We start from the raw sequence: 26,635 nt of genomic DNA, 5'->3' as shown, positions 1-26,635 counted from the left end.
TAACAGTGAAGGGGAGGCATTCATTGAGAGGCCAGGTTAGAAAAATCCCAATACATCCACGCAACAGAGTACTATGAATTCGTGGTTGGTTTTCCACCACGAATAAATGTACATGATGAAATGGTCACTAAAAAAGTAAACTATAGAAGGTCCCTTGATGTAAAACTAAGTCTGCATGTTTGTCCATCTTCCACTGCTTTCCCAGGCCACAGCAGAGAGCTGGACTGGAAGCGGAGCAGCCGGGACTCGAACCGGTGTCCATATGGGATGTCAGTGTTGTAGGTTGGGGCTTTAACCCACTGCACCACGCACAGGCCCAGGAACATTAATCTGACACCGGGTGTTGTGTCAGAGCAAGAGCAGTCCAGCGCAGCTGTGTTAATATCACACATTTACGTTGGTCATGAAGCATAAAAATGGTGACGCGTGTCGAAGCATGATCACCCAAAAGTGGAATGTTGGGCCAGCGTTGGCGACGTGCACCGAGGCGGACCACGCATCGCCTGGCAAGGAGTAGAGGAAGGAGCGCTCCACGCACGCCTCAGCGCGGGGTCTGCAGCCTCGGCTGCTTCGAGAATGCGGCGCTGTCTTCCGGAGGTGGACTTTGTCTACCTGCTGCCCGGAGAACGGACCTCCGAGCGCTCCCCGCGCGCCCAGAAGCTGCCGGACGCGGGCCGGAGAGCGGCGTGGTTGGCAGGCAGCTGCGAGCCCCGACCGGGACAATGTCTGTCCCGGTCCCTGCCTGCAGAAGCCAGACTGCCTGTGCCCCCGCTCTGTGCGCGTGCACCGTGGGGGCGTGGGGCAGAGCACGGGGCCGGTCCCGGCCTAGTAGGAAATCCCGGCAAGTGCGGCATCGCCCATGGACGCCCAACGGGGCAGAATGCGAGACCAGTGACCCCAGTGTCCTCGTGACTCTGCGGGGGGGGGGGGGGGGGGGCTGACCAGCGGGGAGCCGTGGCCAGGGACAACAGAGCCAACACTCTCACCTTTCGAGAGGCGCTCCGGAGGTGTGACCACTCCCTGGCGTGGATCTCCCACGGCTCCACAAGTGCTCCTAAGGGGCAGCAGGGCCGGGGCCCAGCTTCGCCCACGCACGACCAGCCGGTCCCCGTCTTTCCGCACCGTCTCTACCCCCAGCACCTGGCCCGGAGCAGAACTCCCACCTGCTCCTCCTCCTCACTGAAGACAGAGATGCCCCAGAGCTGGGGGGGCGGGGAGGAGAGGTCTCGTTCAGCCCCCAGCAGCCGGGCATTCTTCTGGGAGCTCGGCAGAGGGCCCTAGCGGCCCGGCAGCACCGGTCTGAGCACTGGCTCCCAGGCCGGCCTGCGCCGCCATGGCCAGGTTCTGGCTGAAGCTGAGCACGGCAGATGGAAACTCCCCTCCCTAGGCACACTTTGCCGAGGTCACTTTGTCGCTGCTTTGGATTTAACCCGAGTCCTTGCTGAGGGGCACAAACCCACCCTGCTGCCCTAGCTCTGTGCAGAGAGCCCCTGGCCCTGCCCAGCCCCTGGAGGGCCACTGCCACCGCCCCCAGGGCTTCTGTGACAAGCTGCAGCCCGGTCAGTATCAGCTGGTTCCCCTAACCCCCGCTACCCCAACCCCCTCTGAGTTGCTGGTTTTTTTGGCCAGGATGGGACCCTGCAGAGATGGGCCATCTGATGTTTGATGACTCCGCCCTGGGCTGAGAAAACCACGCCCCACACTCGGTTCTCCAGAAAGGCCTGAGCCAAGCACACGGGCCCGAACCAGCTAACAATGCCTTCTGCCGACACAGGATGCCACCAGCACGCGCGCCTCTCGCTCGGAGACAGCAGCTGAGGCGGGGTTGACCCGCAGGATTTGGGTTCCTAGGGCAGGTGGGCGGGATTGCGGGGTCGGCAGGGGAAGAATGGGGCTTCTGTGGGGTGGGGCTGGCACCCTCCCAGGAAGGTTCTGGGCAGATCTGGCTGGCTCCTGGGGGCCGGAGGAGGGCACTAGGTGCTGTCCCGTCTCGGCTGGCACGCCCCCAGCTGGCCGGCTGCAGTGAGCGGCTGCCCAGCCCGGCCTGGAAACTGCGATAAGAGACGGCCTGCTCTCCTCCAGGGGGGGGGTGCCCCTGCCCACCTGCAATAAACCGGAAGCTGGGTCTTTGTTGCCACGGGGTTTGTTGGAAGCCCCAGCGGTGTCAGAGGGTCTGGCCTCTTGTTTAAAGATCTTTTTCCTGGGCGGAAAAGGAAGAGGAGAAACCCATTTTTATTCTGCTGCCTCCAGGAACAGGGGACTGAATGGGGAGCTTTCTCCGGGAGTTGCATGTTGTCATTAAAAGCAAACTGCTCCATTTCATTTTGCCTCAGTTTACCCACCAGTAGAATGGGGCTGATACCACCTGCCTCACTGAAGGCACCAAAGTTCGAGTGACTGACTGGGTCAGGGTGCACCAGGCAACTCACGTGGCCCCGCTCAGCTGTTGGGCTAGAGGGCCGCTCCCCTGCCCCACCCCTCCCCCCACGTCGGAGCCTGGCCGGAGATGCCCGCAGCGGTGGACCGGACATTCTCGCTTCTCCCAGCTCCGGCTTCCGCTGTGAGTCAGCTCTGCACAGCCTCACGCCCCCAGTCGGCACGTAGCACAGCGCTGAGTCCTAGGAGGCCCAGCGTGTCAGAACAGCCTCAGGGAGCCGCTTTTACGGCCCCACCTGCCAGGTACTGCTTGCGTGTCCTCGAGGGATGCCCAAGGCGGCTGAAGCTTTGTCCTCAGGAACACGTTCTCCTTGGCTGGTCCAGGGCCTGAAGACCCTGGAATGGGGGTCTTAGGAGACATACGGCCCTGATGTATCTTCTGCGGAAGGCTGAGGTGTCCAGCAGCGCCACAGCCTCCCTGGTCCCAGAGGTGAGGCGCACAGAAGGCTCCCTCCCTACAGCCAGAGCTCAGCGCAGCTCTGGGTGCGCCCTGGCCGGCCTCGGTGATGCGGCTCCTGCTCAGTAACAGGAATACAGTGCAACCTGCCGCACAGCGGCACCATGAGGACCGATTCCAGGAGCATGTGAAAGTTCGCAGAAATCTGCGCACATGCTGGTGTGATGGAGCCGTGCTGCCATGTAAGGAACGTGTGGGCGTGGCTGTTTTCTATTTGACACTTACTAACATCCGGCAGCCAAGGTGAGCACTCAGACATCGGTCCCAGTGCATATTCCAGACCGCACTATGCTGCCCCAAACCAGAGGGCCCACACTCGGTGGCATTATCTTTCTCATATGTAAATCTTTCTCCCAAGGGGACTTTTAAAAAAAGATTTATTTTGAAAGTTTGAGTTACAGGGAGAAAGGAGAGAGAGAGAGAGAGAGAGAGAGAGAGAGAGAGAGATCTTCCATCTGCTGGTTCACTCCCCAGATGGCCACAATGGCCGGAGCTGGGCCAGGCCAAAGCCAGGAGCCAGGAACTTCATTCGAGTCTCCCACATGGGTGGCAGGGGCCCAAGCACTTGGTCCACCTTCCACTGCCTTTCTTAGGGGAATTAGCAGAGAGCTGGATTGGAAGTGGAGCAGCCAGGACTCAAACCAGCACCCATATGGGATGCTGGCATCTTGGGGCAGCTTTACCTACTACACCACAATGCCAGCCCCCAAGGCTACTTTTGATACTGGATTTTAACCAGATTGTCCCTGAATGGCTTTCTCAAAGTAACAAATGATGCCAGCCACAAAGGAATAGAGACACAGGTGGCAGGGAGGGCATGGCTGCGAAAGGGAAGGGAGGGGAGGTTGGGGGTGAGGGGTGACGGGGCACGAGGAGGGAGGCGGCGCTCCCACATTTGAACAGGTTGGCAAGTTCTGTAGAGTCCTGGAAAATAAAATAAGCATTAAAACAACAAATGCACACATAAAACCTTTTGCCTTTGTTTCGGCATTATTGCCGAGTTGCCTTTGGTATTATTCAGGTCCAGAACCATGTGGCCCGTGTCACTGATGATGGAAGCCACCCCCTTCCTGCTGTTAATTTCTTCTGTCCTACACACACTGGCAAGTTTAAATGCAGACAAATTCTGCTGGGGTGCAAGCTCTGAGCTCCTCCCAGCAGAGGAGGCCTGTTCCTGGCATCAGGAGGCCCAACACAAGGACAAGCGCAGGACCTAGCAGGCACCTCGGGAACACTTGAGGATGACAGAGCAGTTCCTGGTGTGGCCACCAGGGAGCGCTGTAGAATGATAAAATGAAATAGGGTAGCCTGATACACCCAAATCCGTTTGTTGAGAAAATATTATGGGGCTTATTTTGAACAGCTTATGAGATGCTCACTACTTAAAACAAAAGGTGACATACACAGTGTAGGTTCCTTGATACTTGTAACAGCTAAAATGGTACTAATCTTAACTGCTTTAGAGCTGAGAACTGGGCCACGCAGTGTTGAATAGTAAGGCCATATAGGCTGGGTCCTTAGGGATTAGAACTCATGGTGTTGTTCTCTTGCTAAGGATTTAGGAAGTTCCATGTGGCCTTGTTCATAGGGGCAGTATGCATGGTAGCCAAAGCATTGAAACAACCCTAGTATCCATCAAGAGAAGAATGAAGAAGCAAAATGATGGCATTTACATGTAGTGGAATGCTGTGTAATAAAGGAGTAATATTTTGGAACATGCTATTATATGGAGGGTTTTTGAAAACATTATGCTTAGCAAAATAAGCCGGACACACAAGGCTACCTAGAATACACGTATAAGGTACCTAGAATAAGCAAAATAGAAAAGGGGCTACCAGGGCAAAAGAGAGGGGAGAAAGGGAGAGTTAGCTGATAATGGTTATAGCATTTGTATTGGGGATGCTAAAAATTTGGGGTATATATACTAGTGATGCTTATGCAACATTATGAACGCATTTAATGTTACCACTTACAAACTATTTTTTTTTTTTGACAGGCAGAGTGGACAGTGAAAGAGACAGATAGAGAGAAAGGTCTTCCTTTGCCGTTGGTTCACCACCCAGTGGCCGCCATGGCTGGCGCGCTGCGGCCGGCGCACCGCGCTGATCCAAAGCCAGGAGCCAGGTGCTTCTCCTGGTCTCCCATGGGGTGCAGGGCCCAAGCACTAGGACCATCCTCCAATGCCTTCCCGGGCCACAGCAGAGAGATGGACTGGAAGAGGAGCAACCGAGACAGAATCCGGTGTCCCGACTGGGACTAGAACCCGGTGTGCCGGCGCCGCAGGTGGAGGATTAGCCCAGTGAGCCGTGGCGCCGGCCACAAACCATTTTTAAAAATCAAGTTAAATATCTTTTACCAAGTTTGAAAAATGAAGTCAGCATAGTTCAGAGCGTTCAGTGCCTGGAAGAGGGAGTATGAATGGCCAGTGAACATAAGAAAGCAACCCTGGCTTCTTCCTGGTGTGGGCTGTGGCTGTAGAGCCGTGGCTCCGGGCTGCTTCTCCGAGCTCTCGTGTGCTGGCTGTCAGATGCTGTCGGCCTGACAGCGTGTCCTTTCCCTGCTGTACATGGCACTCCAGTAAGGCCTGGAGGGCTGGAGTTAAGGGTGGGCCACTGCTCTTTCCTTTCTACTTTGTACCTGTCGGCACCACTTGGCTCCTGTTTCCAGAATCTCTCCACCTGTCCCCAACAGCGTAAGAGGGGACACGTTCTGCCAGCAGGTGGCAAAAGCACACAGCAGTGAAAGTCTGGCTTGTATTTTATATGCAAAAGTAAACATTTATTTAAATTGAGCAAACTAATACATTTTATAGACACTTCATTATCAATATTTTTGTTTTTTACCTCACAAGTACACAATTTGCCTTTGTTGGAACTTAAATTTTCCTGAATATCCTACCAATTAGAAGTTACATAAAATACATAGTCTACTCAATTTGTCAGGTATTAATGATAAAATACCTCCCTTTATTCTAATTTTCTCCTTTTTTCCTTCATCATTCATGAGTGCACTGAGGAAGTAAAAGAGTGGCATTGAAGAAAAAACTAAAGTTTGCTGAAACTCAGGTTCTATATTTTGTATTAGGACTCCTAGATTTGATGTGATCCCATTTGTCTATTTGTGCTTAATCGCCTGTGCTCCTGGGGTCTTTTCAAGAAGTCTTTGCCTATGCCAATGTCTTGAAGAGTTTCCCCAATGTTCTCCTCCAGTCATCTGATGGTATCATTTAGATCCTTGATCCATTTTGAGTTGATTTTTGTCTAAGGTGTAAGGCGTGGTGGGGGTCTTGCTTCATATTCTGCACCTGTAGATCCAATTTTCCCAGCACCATTTGTTGAAGATTGATTTTAGCTCCAGGGATTGATTTTAGCTCTTTTGTCAAAGATTAATTGATTGTAGATGCACGGATTGATTTCTGGGGTTTCTAGTCTGCTCCATTGGTCTACACAAATATTTTTATGCCAGTATCAGCTGTCTTGATTATAACTGCCCTGCACTTTGTCTTGAAATCTGGTATCTTGGTGTCCCCAGCTTGATTTTTGTTATTGAAGATTGCTTTAGTGGGGATGGCGCTGCATTGTAGCAGGTAAAGCCACTGCCTGCGGCACTGGCATCCCATGTGGGTACTTGTTTGAGTCCTGTCTGCTCCACTTCTGTTCCAGCTCCCTACTAATGCACGTAGGGAAAGCAGTGGGGGATGGCCCAAGTCCTTGGACACCTTTACCCATGTTGGAGACCCAGAAGAAGCTCTTGGGTCCTGGCTTCAGATGAGCCCAGCTCCAGCCATTATGGCCATTTGGGGAGTAAACCAGCAGATGGATGATTCTCTCTCTCTCTCTCTCTCTCTCTCTCTCTCTCTCTGCCTTTCAAATACATAAATGAATCCTTTTTAAAAAAAGATTGCTTTAGTTATTTGGGGTCTCATGTTTCCGTATGAATTTGGGTATCATTTTTTTCTGTATCTGAGAAGAATATCATTAGTATTTTGATTAAAATTGCCTTGAATCAAACTAAGAAGCTTCTGTACTGAAGAGGAATCACTCAGCAAAATGAAGAGGCAACTAACAGAATGGGAGAAAATAAAATATTTGTAAACTATGAAACTGGAAAAGGATTAATACAAACAGCTCAAGAAATTCAATAACAACAAAACAAACAATCCAATTAAGAAATGGGCAAAAGACAGAATAGGTAATTTTCAAAGGATGCAACGCAAATGGTCAACAGACACATGAAAAAATGCTCAGGATCATAAGCCATCAGGGAAATGCAAATAAAAGCCACCATGAGGTTTCTCATCACTGCAGTTGAATGGCTCTCATTCAGAAATCAATAAACAACACATGCTGGTGAGGATATGGGGGAAGGTACCCTAATCTACTGTTGGTGGAATGTAAACTGGTAAAACCATTATGTAAGACAGTATGGAGACACCTCAGAGATCTGAGTATAGATGACCCAGCCATCCCACTCCTGAGAACTTACCCAAATGAAATAAAATCAGCATGTGAAATAGTAATTTGTACCTCCATGTTTATTGAAGCTCAATTCAAAATGGCTAAGATATGGAATCAACCCAGATGTCTGTCAACTGATGGCTGGATAAAGAAAATGTGTGGGTTAGTGCTGTGGTGTAGTGAGTTAAGTCACCATATGCAGTCACAGCATCCCATATAGGTACTGCTTCAAGTCCCAGATGCTCCACTTCTGATCCAACTCCCTGCTAGTGCACCTGGGAAAGCAGCAAAAGATGGCCCAAGTGCTTGGGCCCCTGCACCCATGTATGACACCTGGAAGAGGCTCCTGGCTCCTGGCTTCAGCCTGGCTCTGGCCCAACCCCAGCCATCTGGGGAGTGAACCAGTGGATGGAAGATCTCTCTCTCTCTCTCCCTCTCTTTCTCCTTTTCACTCTATGAAACTCTGACTTGAAAATAAATAAATAAATCTTTTTAAAAAATAAAGAAAATTTTATGTGTATATTCTATGAAATATGACTCAGACATAAAAAAATGAAATCCTCTCTTTTGCAACAAAATAGATGCAACTGGAAACCATGATGCTTAGTGAAATAAACTGATCTCAAAAAGATAAATATCAATGTTTTCTCTGATATGTGGCAGTTAATACAGAATACAAAAAATATGTAGGAATGAAATGGTCTTTTGGGGACACGATCACTATTTTTTGCCCTGGTTTATTCTCCTGTGGAACTGTGGTCTTCCTACTCTTTACTTAAATTATGATTAGTGGCGAATTAAACCTGTGAATATACAGTGGATTGAAATTATGTCTTTGTGAATGAAATCCTGTCTTTTCCAACAAAATGAATGTAACTGGAAACCATTATACTTAGTGATAAAGCCAGTCCCAAAAGACAAATACCATATGTTTTCCCTGATCTGTGATAACTAATGAAGTACAAAAAAGTAATGCATATGATTGAAATTGACATTTTGGAGATTCGATGATTGTTTATCACCCTTGTCTCCACTGTGGAGGAATGGTGTTTTTTTCTTCTATCTATGTGTTGAAATTTCTGATCAGTGTAGAGTTAATCTTATGAGGATAAATAAACTGTAAAAACTAGAAGAAGGAACAAGAAAGGTGGCGGTAGGGCAGGAGCATGGGCAGGAGCGAGGGTAGGGTGGGAAGTATCACTATGCTCTTCAATCTTTTATATGAAATTTTTCACCTTAAAAATGATGCCTGCAAAAACTGATGAAGAGAGGGGAGAAAGGGAGAGAAACTGGGTGTCAGGGAGCAGGGTAGTAAGCAAAGTGTGGTTGCCTTCTTGGAACGGTACCTGAGGAACGCATAAAAGCTGTTCTCTTTATATTAATAAATTTTTTTTATAGAGTTCAACCAGTGGTCTTATGTAGAACAAACAGAGCAACAACAACAACAACAAAAATACTAAAAGGAATAAAATAGTAAGTTGTTCCTCAACAGTCTAGACAAGGGCTGATCCTGTCACTGTCTCTCATAGTGTCCATTTCACTTCAATGGGTATCATTTTAGATGCCCGTTTAGTTGCCATCGATCAGGGAGAACAAATGATATTTGTCCCTTTTGGACTGGCTTATTTCACTCAGCATGATGTATATTAATAAAAATTTTTAAAAAGACTCCTTAGCTGGTATAATTGTGATAATTAATGTAGAAAATATACTGTTTTGTATTTTTAAAGATTTATTTATTTATTTGAGAGGTAGAGTTACAGAGAGAGAGAGAGAGAGAGAAAGGGAGACTGGTTCACTCCCCAGATGGCTGCAATAGCTGGAGCTGAGCCTATCCAAATCCAGGAGCCAGGAGCCTCTTCCAGGTCTCCCACATGGGTGCAGGGACTCAAGCACTTGGGCCATCTTCTACTGCTTTCCCAGGCCATAGTAGAGAACTGGAATGGAAGTGGAGCAACTAGGAAACAAAATGGCACCCATATGGGATGCCGACGCTGTAGGCGGAGGCTTAGTTACTATGCCACAGCACCAGCTAGACTTTGTTTTGTATTTTAAATTAAGCCCTGAGAAGTAGGTTTCAGTTTATCACAGAGAAGTATTCAAGGGTTGCCCTTCCGTTTGCTACATTCTTTCTCCTAAGGCAATCTTTATAGGTATCTCGGTTGAATACACAGTAAGAAAATCCACAAAATAATGCCATACCAAGTAAAAGGGAGAAAGAAGACTTGATATGGTGTAACTGGTTAGTTAAAGTTTAGGCAAACTGGAATTCTTGTATCTCGGCTGTTAGTTTGCTAAGCCCGCCTTCCCAGGATGCACCTGTCCATATTGGCACTATAGTGCCTGTGAAGACCCGGTTCGATTTGTGTATCTGATTGCGGCAACACCCTCTTGCTTATCAATGGGCAGAAAGGGAAGACAGCACCCTTTCTGCCACAGACCTCACTTGAAGTCTTGTCTCTTTTCTCTCTATGCCACACCTGGTCTCAGATGGCCCTCTCTCACACTCCTACTCCCAGCTGACCTCTCCCACTGAAGTAGCATTTCCAGTTTTTGTCTTTCTCATTAACAGGCAACTCTGGCCTACTCATGTTGGGTTTTTCTCAGTGTAGGGCAACCCATGCTCGAGTATGAATATATACTTCTTCCCTCACTGTTAAACAAACTCTGTTTCTATTTGCACACGATACAGGTCTCCTCTTAGTATTTGTATCTCTGTGGAAAGCAAGAAAATGGATTAAGATTTATATATTCATTGCCCACATCAGGTTGAATCTGCAAAAACAGACTTCATTGCAAGCAGGACAATAAGACACTGATGGCACAGTGCTGTCAGGGTGCTAGAAACCAGGTCTTTGATGGGAGTTTCCTGGCCTTTATACCTCTGGACTTTGTCCTGGACAGCAGAGGTCCATCTGAGCTCATGCAGATTGTGGAGGGACTGTGCTGCATTGGGACGCTGCTAGGCAGAGAAAAGTGGACAGAACCCGCAAGGAAGGAAGTCCATTAGCTGGCTGTGAACGTATACAGTTGGCATCCTTAGGCACACACCTGACAGTGTCCAAAGCAACAGAAATTCAGTATGATCCAGGAAGAAGTTCAACAATGTGGCCAGGCCAGAAAACAGCCAACAGCTCATAGCACTTGCTGGTTGTTTGGGACTTTTCTCTGGGCTACTGTTTCCCACAGCAACAGCTGCGGAATTTATTTTGAGTTAATGACTAAACTGAATGGGAGAGACTTCCAAATAGGTGATGTAAAATTGTTTTTAATTTTCTAAATAAAGGACAGCTTGTTAATCAGAGGGTGGCCCCCTCTCCTTCCTGTAGCACACATGGCTTGCAGAGGAAATTTTCTGATGGTTAGGGCTTCCTCACTGGGGAGAATTCATTGATTGTAACTACAGAGTGAGGTGTGGGACAAGCCTGGCTCTGGGTCCCGTGGACAGCACGGTTCATGGCAGAGGCACAGTATAAAACGTTACACATCAAGAATGTGGTGTCTCCCTCAGGCTAGCTGATGGTAAACCTGTCCTTGTGAGCAGATGGTATCCATGGTGAGGTGAATCAAAAGTCACCCTGCATCCCATGGGAGACCAGGAGAAGCACCTGGCTCCTGCCATCAGAACCATTGGAGGGTGAACCAACGGCAAAAAGGAAGACCTTTCTCTCTGTCTCCCTCTACTGTCCACTCTGCCTGTCAAAAAAAAAAAAAAAAAAAAGTCAGCTGGAGCCATCAGACATGGCGTCCCTGTACCCGCCTCTGCTGTGATGTTAAGGGTGGGTGGAGCCAACTCCTGCAGTCCTCCATGGGTGTCAGTTTGACCTCAATCCTGCTGGCCCTCCTGCCACTGCTGAGATCGGTTGTGTTAGAATGAAATGCAGCGTCTACACTAGGGGAGGATCCAGTGTCTCACTCACACACTGTACAGGAAGGCAGCGTCTACACTAGGGGAGGATCCAGTGTCTGCTCTCACACACTGTACAGGAATGCAGTGTCTACACTAGGGGAGGATCCAATGTCTCACTCACACACTGTACAGGAAGGCAGCGTCTACACTAGGGGAGGATCCAGTGTCTCACTCACAGACTGTACAGGAAGGCAGTGTCTACACTAGGGGAGGATCCAGTGTCTGCTCTCACACACTGTACAGGAAGGCAGCGTCTACACTAGGGGAGGATCCAGTGTCTCACTCACAGACTGTACAGGAATGCAGCGTCTACACTAGGGGAGGATCCAGTGTCTGCTCTCACACACTGTACAGGAATGCAGCGTCTACACTAGGGGAGGATCCAGTGTCTCATTCACAGGCTACACAAAAATAGCACCCCCTTTTGCTATGGTGATCCGTGCACCACCTTGGAACTCTACCAGCAAGAACACCCTCACCACAAGCTGAACCAACGGGGCCACCCTAACTTTGTCTATGATCCTCCCCTAGTGTAGACGCTGCATTCCTGTACAGTCTGAGAGAGAGGTCTTCCATCCTCTCGTTCACTCCCCAACTGACCTCAATCGGCAGAGTTGCGCCAATCTGAAGCCAGAAGCCAGGAGCTTCTTCCAGGTCTCCCACATGGGTACAGGGGCTCAAGGACTTGGGCCATCTTCTACTGCTTTCCCAGGCCACAGCAGAGAGCTGGATCAGAAGTGGAGCAGCCAGGTCTCGAACCGGTGCCCATATGGGATACCAGCACTGTGGGCCAGGGCGTTAACCCACTACGCCACAGCGCTGGCCCCACAGTGCTAGCTATTAAACTGTAGGTGAAAGTCAGAGTATCCATTGGTTAATATTTTATCCCAGTGAAATGTATTTGTTCCTAAACATAGATAACAAATGAGGTGAGGAGAGGGAAGTAAAATCTAGAACAATAAGAAAAACGAACCCAAGGAAACAAACACCCCAACTTCCAGAACAATCAGAGGAAGGAAGCTCGCTGGGGTAGACTTGGATGGGATCAATTCCCCATTCCAGGAACAGCTGTGCAAAGCTGTCTAGAAGTTAAAAAAAAAAAATGGTAAACTCAGAGCCACCTGGGAGCAAAGGGACGATTCAGAAGACGTTCATCTGATGGACAAAATAGAAGGTCCTATGAAAGACACCCGTGGGTAGGGCTTTCTGGCACCTTGGTGCCTATAGGAGCTGCTTTGCTGGTGAAGCCAGTCTTTGTCAGCACCCTGCCTGAACTCCTCATTCCTGCCCACTTCCTTTGTGGGAAGCCGAGACCTTCAAGACTCAAAGGAGCTGCTCCTCTTCCTATCCAGCTCCCTGCTGATGGCCTGGGAAAGCAATGGAAGATGGCCCAAGTGCTTGGGCCTCTGCACTCACGTGAGAGAGCAAGAAGCTCCTGGCTCCTGGCTTCAGATTGGCGCAGCTCTGGCCATTGCGGGAGTGAACACACAGGACCTGTGTTTGCACTGAAGGTGCTAATGCTGGAGTAATCAAATCAAAGAGTACAATTTATTTATTTTTTTAAAGATTTATTTATTTATTTATTGAAAGGCAGAGTTAAAGGGAGGCAGAGAGAGAGAGAGGTCTTCCACCCACTGGTTCACTCCCCAAATGGCTGCAATGGCCGAAGCCATGCTGATCCGAAGCCAGGAGCCCAGAGCTTCTTCTGGGTCTCCCACGTGGGTACAGGGGTCCAAGGACTTAGACCATCTTCTACTGCTTTCCCAGGCCACAGCAGAGAGCTGGATAGGAAGTGGAGCAGTCAGGACTCAAACCAGTGCCCATATGGGATGCCGGCATTGCAGATGGTGGCTTTACCCACTATACCACAGCACTGGCCCCAAGAGCACAATTTAAATACTATGTAATTAGATTCATGAAAGAGGAATATACAGGAAAAATAATTACAGCCAAAACACCAGCTCATAAATTTGCTGCAATGAAGGTAGACAAAGAGAAATATTTAAAAATTGGCAGTAAAAACATAGTTTTATTGTGATAAGTACTAGGAGTTAAAGGAACAAAAATATCCCCTTAACCTGTGAATCTCAGAGGGAGCTTAGAGAAACAGAAACAATGGTAAGAGCACATCTTTGGTGTCAAGGGGAATCCCAGAAAAATAAACTCCAGCCGTGAGAAGCACCACCTTCGCCCCACCTGGCATTGCCTGCCACTGGCAGTCCCTGAACACTAGTTAGGATTAAGTGCTCTTATTTTTTTTTTAAGATTTATTTATTTATTTGAAAGGTAGGGTTACAGAGAGGCAAAGGCAGAGAGAGGGAGGGGGGTGGGTTCTTCCATCCTCTGATTCACTCCCCAGTTGGCCACAATGGCTGGAGCTGTGCAGATCCGAACCCAGGAGCCAGGAGCTTCTTCTGGGTCTCCTACATGGGTGCAGATCTTCTACTGCTTTCCCAGGCCATAGCAGAGAGCTGGATGGGAAGTGGAGCAGCCAGGACTCGAACTGACACCTACATGGGATGCCAGCGCCACAAGTGGTGGCTTTACCTGCTGCGCCACAGGGTCCACCCTGTGATTGCTCTTGTGTGTACCAGTATCTCTAAGTAAGCAACCAAATGGGCACAAGGCTAAAGTTATTTTGTTGATAAAAAGGTTGGACATAGACCCCAGCCCTCTTAGTCCCAAGAACCCACAATCATTCCTAATAATCAATGACAAGCAGCATGAAACTGATTTAAGAGGAAAGCACAGAGGAAAAATAAATTTAAAATTTATCATCCAAATCAATTTTCAAAAGAAAGATGAAAATCTATACATACTAAACATTCATTTTATTTATTTGAAGGGCAGGGTGACACAGGGGAAAGATACAGAGAGAAGAAGGTCTTCCATCTTTGGTTCACCCCTCAAATGGCCACAAGGTCTGGGATGTGGCCAAAGTAAGGAGCTTACAGCTCAGCCAGGGTCTCCCGCATGTGTTCCACAGGCCTATTCGGGCCATCTTCAGCTGCTTTTCCAGGTGCATTAGCAAGGAGTGGGGTTGGAAGCAGAGCAGCTGGGACTCAAACCAGTGCCCCACTATGGGATGGTGGTGTTGCAGGTAACAACTTAAAACCTACTGCATCACAGCACCAGAAACATAAACTTACAAAGCAAACCAACAACCAATGACAAACCCTGACTAAAAATGATTCCTACAGGGTGTGAAAGATGGCTAATAAAAAGACTGTTGATAGGGGCCAGTGCTGTGGACTAGCGGGTAAAGCCACTGCCTGCTGCACCGGCATCCTATTTGGGTGCTGATTCAAGTCCCTGCTGCTCTACTTCCGATCCAGCTCCCTCTATGGCCTGGGAAAGCAGTAGAAGATGGCCCAAGTCCTTAGACTCCTGCACCCATGTGGGAGACCCGGAAGAAGCTCCTGGCTCCTGCCTTCAGATTGGCCCAGCTCCAGCCATTGCAGCCATGTGGGGAGTGAGCCAGTGGATGGAAGACCTCTCTCTCTCTCTCTCTCTCTGCCTCTGCTTCTGCCTCTCTGTAACTCTACCTCTCAAATAAATAAATAAAATCTTTACAAAAATAAAAACAATTTAGAAACCATGAAAGATAACGATTTACACCTCAACTGTTTGATGGTCTACCAAGTGGGGGACTTGAGTTAAAAGAAGGTAAGAAAAAGCAAATACCTTAAGCTGCCAAGCAGGGCTGGAGGATCTGTGCTATGGGACTGGAACTGTAACAGAAATGCCTGTTTGCCTTCGAAATGACTGAAAATCTACACCCAAAGTCTGCACACATGCACGGCTTTCTCCATCGGAGCCTCTGCCTACTGTGGACTCTGAACCCAAAACTGCCAGGCAGTTTGGTGTCTCTGTGGTGGGAGCTTAGCGTGCACCCTGGGCCTGGATGCGACAGATGCATCCTGGGAAAGTGGACATATCAAGTTAATAGTTGAAGAGACAGTACTTGTGTGTGTGTGTGTGTGCAGTGATACAACCTTAACTAGTTACACCATAATAATTGGACCCATAAGAAACCCCATCCCACCTCCAAGTGGACTGGGATAGCCAATATTTTGCTTCTTGTGTTTGGCTACTTCTCTGTTACTTACATTTTAAATAATATTCCTTTGAAATAATAAGCCCAGGCTTGGCAGGCGCCATGGCTCACTGGGCTAATCCTCCGCCTAGCGGCACCAGCACACTGGGTTCTAGTCCCGGTTGGGGCACCGGATTCTGTCCCGGTTGCCCCTCTTCCAGTCCATCTCTCTGCTATAGCCCAGGAAGGCAGTGGAGGATGGCCCAAGTCCTTGGGCCCTGCACTCCATGGGAGACAAGGAGAAGCACCTGGCTCCTGCCTTCGGATCAGCGAGATGTGCCGGCCGCAGCGGCCACTGGAGGGTGAACCAACGGCAAAAGGAAGACCTTTCTCTCTGTCTCTCTCTCTCACTGTCCACTCTGCCTGTCAAAAATAAAAAAATTAAAAATTAAAAAAAAATAAGCCCAGGCTTATGATTGCTTTTTAAGCAACTAGACATTGCAGTAAGATGTTGGAATGCAGGACTAATGCTACTTGAACTTTTTTTTTTAAAGATTTATTTCATTGAGGCATGCAGGTAAAGTAGCCACCTGCAGTGTTGGCATCCCTTATGGGTGCTGGTTCGAGTCCCAGCTGCTATACTTCTGATCTAGCTCTCTACTATGGCCTGCAAAAGCAATTCAAGATAACCAAAGTCCTTGGGCCTCTGCATCCCTAGGGTTCAGAGGAAGAAGCTCCTGGCTCCTGGCTTTGGATCTGCTCAGTTCCAGCCATTGCGGCCATAAAAGATTCATTTTTTTTATTTGAAAGGCAGAGTTACAAGAAGAGGTAGAGAGACAGAAAGAGAGGTCTTCTACCTGCTGCTTCACTCCCCAGATGGCCACAATGGCCAGAGCTAAGCAGATCTGAAGCCAGGAGCCAGGAACTTCTTCTGGGTGTCCCATAGGGGTACAGGGGTCTAAGAACTTGGGCCATCCTCTGCTGCTTTCCCAGGCCACAAGCAGGGAGCTGGATTGGAAGTGGAGCAGCCGGGACTTGAACCGGCACCCATATGGGCTGCCGGCACTGCAGGTGGTGGCTTTAACCTACTTCGCCACAGTATCAGCCCCTCTACTTAAACTTGCAAGTGCTAAAAGAAGAAAAGATGTAAATAGAGACTATATATCCTCTGTCAGAACTGAGAATCAAACATTTCTTTTTAATTCATTGTATTTATATTTATTTATCTTTATTTTTTAAAAAAGATTTATATATCTATTTGAAAGTCAGAGTTACACAGAGAGAGGAGAGGGGGAGAGAAAAAGGTCTTCCATCTGCTACTGCTTTCCCAGGCCATTGCAGAGAGCTGGATTGGAAGTGGAGCGGCTGGGTCTTGAACCAGTGCCCATATGGGATGCTGGCACTTCAGGTCAAGGCATTAACCCACTGTGCCACAGCGCAGGCCCCATTTATTTATTTTTTTTAAAAAAACCATTTATTCATTTATCTGAGAGGCAGAGTTACAGAGTGGCAGAGGCAGAGAGAAAAAGAGAGAGAGAGAGAGAGAGAGAATCTTCCATCCGCTGGTTTACTCCCTAAATGGCTGCAATGGCTTGAGCTTGGCCAATCCAAAGCCAGGAGCCATGAGCTTCTTCCGGGTCTCCCATGTGGCTGTGGGGGCCCAAGGATTTCGGCCATCTTCTACTGCTTTCCCATGCCACAGCAGAGAGCAAGATCTGAAGAGGAGCAGCTGGGACTTGAACTAGTGCCCATATGGGATGCTGGCACTGCAGGCTTAACCTACTAAGCCATAGCGCCAGCTCCCACAACATTTCTTCAAGAAAAACAAAATTTTAAAAAGCACAACTTCCTTATTAATGTTCTTAAAATGACACCTTGTTTCCCCCAAAGACAAATTATACTTTAACTCCAATCCTCCTAGAACCTCCGGCTTTGTTTCACGGAAGTGCACACCTGGAACATCTGGTTCCGGCTTCTTCCGGGTTCTGCCCCACACTCCCCTGTACCACTGGCCTCCGTTTGTCTCCTCCTCCTCCCCTGGTCCCCTGGAAAGACGCCTACGTCGCACCTGTAGCGGGAGCCTGGTCGACAGCTTCATTTCCCTCCTAAGCACTAGACAGAGAATGGACAGACACGGACGTCTCCCACACATGGCAACTTCAAAATAAGGAGTGTGGCAAAACTAAACGAGGGCCTGTCCCCATCGACGAGTGGTGACTCCAAGGCCCATCCTGCTTACCAGTGGCAACAGAGAGCACGCGTGTCACTCTGAGACTACTCGGACTCCTGTGAATCGGCTCCTTTTCAGGGATGAGGAGTCTCGTTTCCTGCCGAGGGTCATCTGGGTATTTATAACATCATTCAGGGGCCATGCAAAATTAGCCCACTACAGATCTCCTGGGCTCCTTGTCTGGCCTGCGGTTGCCTTGGCAGGACCAGGACGAACGATTCCATGGGCCTTATACAGCCCAGGGCTGGGCATTCTCCACGCCCAGCCACAGTAAGAGTGATAAAGATGTGGCCCCAAACCCTGATGAGAGTCCTGACAGGCAGGAACCAGACAGCCCAGCTCCAAAGGAACTCGCTGGCATTCTGGACCCCAGCTCATTCCCTGTACGGTTGGTGGAGAACTGTGGAAGATTGGGTGACCATGTTGTAACTGAGTCCCCCTCTTGATGACTACTCAGATGCCTTGCAGGAAAGCCCCTCAGGAATGGAGACGGTTTGAGTCTTCAAAGGCCAGCTCTGTGGCATAGAAGGTTAAGCCTCTTCCTGTGACGCTGGCATCCCATACGGACACCAGTTCTAGTCCCGGCTGTTCCACTTCCCATCCAGCTCCTTGCTAATGCACCTGGGAAAGCAGCAGAGCATGGCCCAAGTGCTTGGACCCCTGCCACCCACGTGGGAGACCTGGAAGAAGCTACTGGATCCTAGCTTTGGATTGGCCCAGCCCTGGCCATTATAGCCATTTGGGGAGTAAATTAGCAGATGGAAGATTTTTCTCTGTCTCTGTCTCTCTCTCTCTGTATCATTCTCTCCTTCTCTCTATGTCTCTTCCTTTCAAATAAATACAGAAATAGGTTTTCTGAAAAAAGCACGCTTCGCCATTCTCACCAACATGTTAATAGTTCAGTTGTGGGGCCTTTCACTCACAGCAGAGGGGGTAATCTGAGTAACTGGCAGAAACGGAACCCATCAGAGGGCATACACCTGTGGGTTTCAAGCCCGAGGACAGACATTTCCCGCACCTTCAGCTGGCTCTCCCAGCTCTTCTAGTTCATCTCCAAAGTGAAGAGCAGCAGGCATGAAAGGGAATTGCTGGAGGATGTGTTCTTCTGCCACTTTAATTTTTCTTTTTCTTTCTTTCTTTTTTTTTTTTGACATACACACAGCTTAAACTTTTGTGAGAAGCATAAGATTTTTGTGACATATTCATCACCTTCTACCTTGCTATTAATAAACATCATGACAAATCTATCTGCTACTAAAATAAAGATTAAAATAAACAGAAACCCACCAGGAAAACCCATGGTAACTAAGGCCGATGAAGACATAATTGCCATACTTATGGGAAGTAAAGAGTTAAGGGAGCGATAAGTAACTGGTTTACCGTCACCATGGAAACCAAGAGTGACAGGCTCGGGGTACTTGGGGTGGGTCCTAGCGGTTGGAACTGCTTCGACCATGTGAGACTCCCTGAAGAGCAGGAAAATAAAAGAAATTGGAAAATAGAGAACGAAATAAAGGAGCTGTTTGACCTGCCTGGAAAAAACTGAACACCAGAGGCTGAAGTTGTCGCAATATTAGCCCTCCCCTTCCTTACAAGTACAGCTGGCCATGATGGCTGACCTTCCCTCGGGCCAAAGGAATCACACAGAGCAAAGAACCGGCCCTGAAAGACCTCCACCTGAGATGCACAACGAGCCCACTTGTTCTCCACAGAATCCTTGACAGCCCAGCTTTGCCACACATACCAACCAGGGGGAGTCCACTGGACCCCCAGCCACTATCCTGCTCCCCCGGTCATCACTCGCCCTTATAAACCACTAGCAAGCACCAACTGGTTCACTAGCTCTGTAGTTTTGCCTTTTCCAGAATGACGTAGCGATGGAATCAGACAGTATGTAGCCTCTGCCAGTCTGGCATCTTTGATTTAGTAATACATATTTAAAGCCATTCTGTGTCTTTGATTAAATTGTCCATTCCTGTCTAGCAGTGAATAGTGTTCCTTTGTGTGGTTGTACCATATTTTGATTAATCATTTGTCTCTTTTTTAAAGAATTGTTTATTTGAAAGGCAGAGTTAGAGAGAGAGGGCAAGACAGAGAGAGAGATCTGCTGGTTCACTCCCCAAATAGTCACAACAGCCAGGGCTGGTCCTGCCTGAAGCCAGGAGCCAGGAGCTTCATCTGGGTCTCCAACGCGGGTGCAGGGGCCCAAGGACTTGGGCCACCTTCTACTACTTTCCCAGGCAAAAGCAGAGAGCTGGATCAGAACTGGAACAGCTAGGGAAGTGAACCAGCACCCATAAAGGATGCTGGCACTGCAGGTACCCACTTAACCTAATACCCTACAATGCTGACCATCATCATTCATCTCTTTCCTGATTCCTCAAACTGTCTCAATGTTGTGACTAGAGCTGCTATAGATAATTGAATACAGATTTTGTTTGCACATACATTTTCATTCTTTTTTTTTTCTTTTTCCTTTTTTTTGGACAGGCAGAGTTAGACAGTGAGAGAGAGAAACTGAGAGAAAGGTATTCCTTCCGTTGGTTCACCCTCCAAATGGCTGCTACAGCCGGCGTGCTGTGCCAATCTGAAGCCAGGAGCCAGGTGCTTCTCCTGGTCTCCCGTGAGGGTGCAGCACCCAAGCACTTGGGCCATCCTCCACTGCACTCCTGGGCCACAGCAGAGAGCTGGACTGGAAGAGGAGCAACTGGGACAGAATCCGGCGCCCCAACCGGGACTAGAACCCGGAGTGCCGGCGCCACAAGGTGGAGGATTAGCCTAGTGAGCTGCTGCGCCGGCCTGCACATAAATTTTCAGAGTAGTTGTCTAAATACTTAGGAGCACAGTCATTGGATTCTACAATAGAACTATGTTTAGCTTTCAGACAAAAGCACCCTTGGTACTACCAGTGGCTTGTACCATCGTGTCTTGCACAGCAGTGACTGGGTTCCTGTTTTTGCTAATCCCCCACAGTACTTGTTATTGTCATTTTTAGATTTGCATTATTCTAATAGGTGTGAAATATTATCTTTGTTAGAGTTCTCAAAAAAAAAAAAAAAGGAAAAAAGAAAACTACTGGAGTGCTGGAGGGCAGTTCAAACAAAATTTTGTGGAAAATGAAATCAAAAGAAAAGTTTGGGGTTAGCATTGTGGCAAAGTGGGTTCAGCCACAAATGTGATGCTGGAAACCTGTACTGGAGCACCATTTCAAGTCCTGGCTGCTCCACTTCCTATCCAGCTCCCTGCTAATGTGCCTAAGAAGGCAACAGGAGATGGCCCAAATACTTGGGCCCCTATCACCCAAGTGGGAGGCACGAGTGGAGTTCCGAGCTCTTGGGTTCTGTCTGGTCCAGCCCTGGCTGTTGTGGCCATTTGGGGAATGAGCCAGTTGATGGAAGATATTTCTCGTCATCTTTCTTTTATGTTCTTCCTTTCAAATAAATGAACATTTTCTTTCTTTCTTTTTTTTTTTTGGAACATGTTTGTTTTGGTGTAAAAACATTAGAAACCCATAATTTTTGATAATATGCACTTCTCATGAACTTATGGAGAGCTCTTGTACGTATGGAGATTTATGCTGGGAGTTGATTCGTGAAGTCCCATAGTCTACTCTCTGTGAGCTGGAGGACCAGGGGAACCAGTGGCATGATTCAGTCCACGTCTGAAAGTGTGACCGTGATGGGTGAGGGAGGTGGGCAGAGCCACTAGTTTAAGACTTAAAGGCCCAAGAACCAGGATGGCAGGAGAGGATGGACCCCTCACCTGAAGAAGAGAGAGGGAAAAAGTGTCCTTTCTCTCCCTATTTGTTCTACGTGATCCTCTGTGAATTAGGTGATGCCCACCCATATTGAGAACACGTGTCTTCTTAGTCTATTGATTGACATGCTTTTCTCAAAGCACCCTCAAATAGCACCTTCAATAGCTATCTAGGCCTCCCCAAGCTATCTCACTTTTGTCTTCAATTTTCAATTTCCTAATGACAAATGCTGTTGAGTTTCATTTTGCTCTACTTTTTTTTTTTAAAGATTTATTTATTTACTTAAAAGGTAGAGTGACTGAGAGTGAGAGACAGAGGAAGAGAGGTCTTCCATCTGTTGGTTCTCTCCCCAGATGCCCACAACAGTTGGGGTTAGGCCAGGCCAAAGCCAAGAGCTAGGAACTTCATCTGGACCTCTCATGCATGTGGAAGGAACTCAAGTGTTCGGACCATCGTCTGCTGGCTCTCAGACACATGAGCAGCTGGACCAGAAGTGAAGAGTAGCTAGCCGGGACTCAAGCTGACAGTGTGAGTCACAAGCAGCAGTTTCACCTGCTATGCCATAGCACCTGGCCCCTTGTGTGTTGTCTATGTGTTCTTTGGTGAGATGTCTGCTCATATGGCTGCACATTTTATTGGATTGTTTCCTGCTCACTGAGTCTTAGAGTTTTGTTATATATTTTGGATAAGGCCTTTTGCAGATACAAGTTTTCAAAATATTTTCTTTCAATTATCTTTATATACAGGCTGCGGGTGGGAGGGAGGTTATAGGGGAAAAAGCCACAACAATACAAATGTTGTACTTTGTAAATTTACATTTATTAAATAAAATATTAAAAATTTTTATATTGATTCTAAAAAACCCAAAATATTTTCTACCAGTCTATGGCTTGTTTTCATTCTCTTAACAGGATCTTTGAGACATTTTGCATTTTTAAGGTTTATTTTATCATTTATTTGAAAGAATTACAGAGAAGACACAGAGGTGTTCCATCCACCAGTTCACTCCCCAGATGGCCTCAGTGGCCAGACTGAGCCAGACTGAGCCAGGAGCCAGGAGCTTCCTCCAGGTCTCCCACGTGGGTGGCAGGGGCCCAGACATCTTCCTCTGCCTTTCCCAGGTCATTATCAGGGAGTTGGATAGAAAGTGGAGCAGCCAGGACATGAACTGGAGCCCATATGGGATGCTGGCATAGTAGGCGGCCCCTTTACCTTCTATGCCACAATACTGGCTGACATTTTACATTTTACATTTTAATGAAGTGTACATTGTCCATTGTACTTTTCATGGATGGCATTTTTAAAAATTTTATTTATTTATTAGTTATTTGTTTGAAAGGAATAGAGACAGAGACCTTCCATCTCTAGTTCACTCCCCAACTGGCTGCAACAGCCAAGTCTGGGCCAGACCAGTGCTAGAAGCCAGAAACCTTATCCTGGTCTCCCACAAGGATGAAAGGCCCTACTCAAACCAGTACTTCCGTGGGGGATGTGGACATTCCAATGTGGGGTGTCAGCATCGTGAGCAGTAGCTTAACCCACTGAACCACAGCACCAGCCCCTCAGGGACTGGCTTTGGGGTTGTATTTGAAACCTCATCCCCAAACACACGGTCAGAGGGATTTTCTTCTGGAATTTTTACAGCTTTGCACTTTGAAGTCTGTGGACGATTTCGATACGTTTTTGTGTAAGTTGTGAAGTTTATTCTCTACATTCACCTTGTTACATGTGGCCCCTCGCTGGTTTCATCCCCGTTAGTGAACAAAGGTATCTTTCCTCTGCTGAACAGACTCCGTTCCTTTGACAAAATCAGCTGACCCTATTTATGGTGGTCTATTTCCGTACTTTCTCTTCTGTTTCATTTTTCTATGTAGCCATTCCTTTACCAATATTGCATTTTCCTTGTAATGTAAGTCCTGGAATCCAGGTGTGTAAGTTCTTCAACTTCATTACTCATTAGCATTATGAACAAGGAATATCTCTGCACTTCTTTAAATTTTGATTTATTTCATTCAACTTGGTTTCTGTGCTTTCTAGAATGCCTATCTGTCTGTATTTTGTTGGGTTTAGACCTAAATAGTTCAGTTTGGAGGGCGCTATTCTAATCAAGGCTTGGGCAGCAGGCTTCGCTCAAGTTTGCATTTCCCTGATTCAGAGGAGCGGTTGTAAGCGGGGGCCACCTACTCGGAAGCAGCGCGCTGGGGACATCCAGCAAGGTGCCCTGGAAGCCAGCAGGCAAACAGCAACGGAACCGACCCTCCCCGACTTGCTCCTCCACGGTGGAGACAGAGCTCCCTCTCCCACTGGGCTGCATGTTTTGAGGGGGTCCTGTCTACACGGGGGAAAAAAAAATCTTCCTTCACCATTTTGGCTGGCTAAAGAGGAAGCTTTGTTACAGCGCTCTGAGATGGTCCATGCCCCACTCCCCCAACCCCCGCCCCCGGGCCATGCCGAGATGTTTGCCTTACATACTGAGTACAGCAGCGCTCATTTGCTCATTTTCTGGGCTGTTCCCACACGCTGTATTTACTTTTCCAGCAGACATTTTTGGAACATTTTTTTTTAAAGTGAGGCCGTGACTGCTCCTAGTCAGGCCCTGCTGTCGCGTGTTTTGCAGGTTCTGATTTGCTTGTGGTGAGAACTCTCAATATGGAGCAGAGACAGACAGCAGGGGCGTCCATCCGGGCAGACTTGGGGAGGCCGCGTCCTGCACCCGAGAGCCACCACGCCCCGTCTGCTCTGAGGGCCCAGTGCCTCAGTTTCCCTGCAGTGCTGGTCATCAAATTCTGTAACGTTACCTCAAGTCTAAATACGTTATTTATTCCCAAATCGGAACCTAATAAAAGTGTACTTCCTTGGCTTGGATGGACGTAAGCGTGCTACCAGTAGTGTTATTTCCTTTGTTCAGGAAGCCACAGTTCAGGGGTGGGTACCTGGTGTGGCAGTTCAGACAGTGCTTGGGATGCCAGAGCCCCAATGAAGTGGCTGCTTTGCTTCCAGTTCCCAGGTAATGTGCACCCTGGGAGGCAGCAGGTGGTGGCTCAGGGACTTGGGTCTCCTACTGCCACCTGGGAAATTCAGGTGACTTACAAGTTCCTGGCTTTGACCTGGCCCAACCCCAGGTGTTGCAGGCATTTGGGAAGCGAACCAGTGAATGGATGATCTCTCTCTCTCTCTCTCTCTCTCTCTCTGTCTCTCTACCTTTCAAACAAATAAAATAATTACTTTTTAAAACAAATAATAAAGATTTTTAAGGGTTTTTTTCTACACAAATAATGCACAGATACATTTTTAATTAGCTACATGACTAGGTATGTTGATATTATAATGTAATTATGAGTTGAGCTAAACTTGGACACATTCTAGTGTTTGGACTTCCAATAATAACGCTTCTAGGAGGTAAAATTTTTAAACACAGAATGTAGCAACATCTAAAAATGCATCATTTTTGTTTCTCTGGATTCATCTGCAAAGAATCACCTAGGAAACTATAAGCTTCTGTTCTAGAAAATACAATAAAACAGAACCATGAGTTCTGTTCCTATTCCACCAATCTCTGAACATTTTCTAAAGTAGCAAATATTTGTATTGTTGCTAATATGTATGTATTGAAAGACAATACAGACAAGAACTCTGGTATAAATAATCCATTCACAATGAAGCAACTCACTATCACAACATTTTAAAAATTTGTTTATTTTTCATTTTTTAAAAGATTTTTAATTTTATTTATCTGAGAAGTAGAGCCACATATATAGAGAGGGAGACACAGAGAGAGAGGTCTTCCACTCACTGTTTCACTCCCCAAATGGCTAAAATGGCTGGAGCTGAGCAGATCCTAAGCCAGGAGCCAGGAGCTCCTTCTGGGTTTCCCATGGGGGCCAGGGGCTGGCTGCTGGAGCCACCCCTCTGTAATCCCCTCCCTTGAGGGTGGCCTGAATATGTTGGATGCCATCTTCTATTTAGATAATAACTTTATGGCACTGCTGGAAGTTTTGGAAGATGTAATTGAGGTCTCTGACCCTTTGATTGTAAGATATTCAAAAGGGAGATTTTTGTCTAACCTAATCAGGTGAGCCCTTTCAAAGACAGGTCGTGCATGGTAGAAGTCAGAGATATTTGGGGCCAGATGCAGTCTTCTCATGCCCTTTAAAACCAATTGCCATGCTGTGGAGAAGGCCACCTTGCAGGGAATGGCCAACAGCTCCAGGGCTGGGGACTTCAGTCCTGCTATCACAAGGAACCAGATTCTACCCACAGTGACTCTTGAAGAGGACCCAGGCTCATATGAAATTCCAGCCCAGGACAACACCTTGATTTCACAGCTGGGAGACCCTGAGCAGAGACAAGCCTACCCATGCTTATACGCCTGCTGTCACATAGGGTCAGGGTGGTTTTAGGTGCTATGCTCCTGACTGTGCACAGAAACAGAATCAATGCAAATATCGAGTCTCCTCCTCTTCTTTAAGTACCTACCCTGGCCCTGGCTCCAACCGAATACCAAATCCTTGTCAACAAATGATCACCCAGCTCCACCCTGAACAGGCTCAATGTAAGGTGCTTATTAACCACAAGCTATGGTTTCACAACAGGGTTAATAATGTTAGGGATTTCTATTATCTGTTCAGCACTATGTAGTCCACTATCCTATGAAATTTTCATGACAAACTCACAAGGAAGAGAAAGAGGCGATGGAGGTGATGTAGTCAGGGGGAGTCAGCCAGCCCTTTGATTGAACCTCAGTTAGATATTAGGAATCCCAGGCTCAGATGTGTTAATATCAAGGTTATAGAGCCCCAGCATGTTATTGTCTTCAACCATGAAAATAACCAGAACACCTGTATGATGCCTTGGTTTCCTAGGGACTCAGCAAAAATTTATTTACTCCCACAATCTCCTAAGGTTCTACTTGTACACACCACTCTTGTGAAATAAGCAGAATGTAGTTACAGTGTTTCAAGTTGTAATAACACTTAGTTAATAAGTTTTCAACACTATCAGCCTATAGCGTACTTTACAGGACTGCCTGTTTTGGACTGCATGACTTAAACAACATGTTCAAGTACCTCTCATACTGAAAGTTCACAATTCATGGCAAGTCTACAAAGTTCTTTAGAGACTGAAAGAAGTGAGCAGGTAATGAGAAATAGCATGATACCTCGGAGTTTTGCTTTAATTTTGAATAATAAATATTTTAAATTAATAATGAACATTTGCCTTATTTTGAATAATGAACATTATTATCCAAATAGATTTAAAATGGACATGTGCATGATACAATTATTTTCCTGAGATAAGTTAACAAATAATGTTATATCCTGTGAAATACGTTTTTATTAAATAATGGGGAAA

The 26,635-nt window shown here is 47.4% G+C and overlaps 1 pseudogene; it reads left to right on the top strand.

Moving 5' to 3' along the window:
• Positions 1–2,942: 2,942 nt before the first annotated feature.
• Positions 2,943–26,635, top strand: part of LOC133772436 (protein MAK16 homolog) — a 36,873-nt pseudogene continuing 13,180 nt past the window's right edge.

The sequence above is a fragment of the Lepus europaeus genome, chromosome 13 (assembly GCF_033115175.1).
Source record: "Lepus europaeus isolate LE1 chromosome 13, mLepTim1.pri, whole genome shotgun sequence".
Classification (NCBI taxonomy): domain Eukaryota; kingdom Metazoa; phylum Chordata; class Mammalia; order Lagomorpha; family Leporidae; genus Lepus; species Lepus europaeus.
The sequence above is the reverse complement of the archived record's forward strand: the minus strand, read 5'-3'. Positions and strand labels throughout refer to the sequence as shown.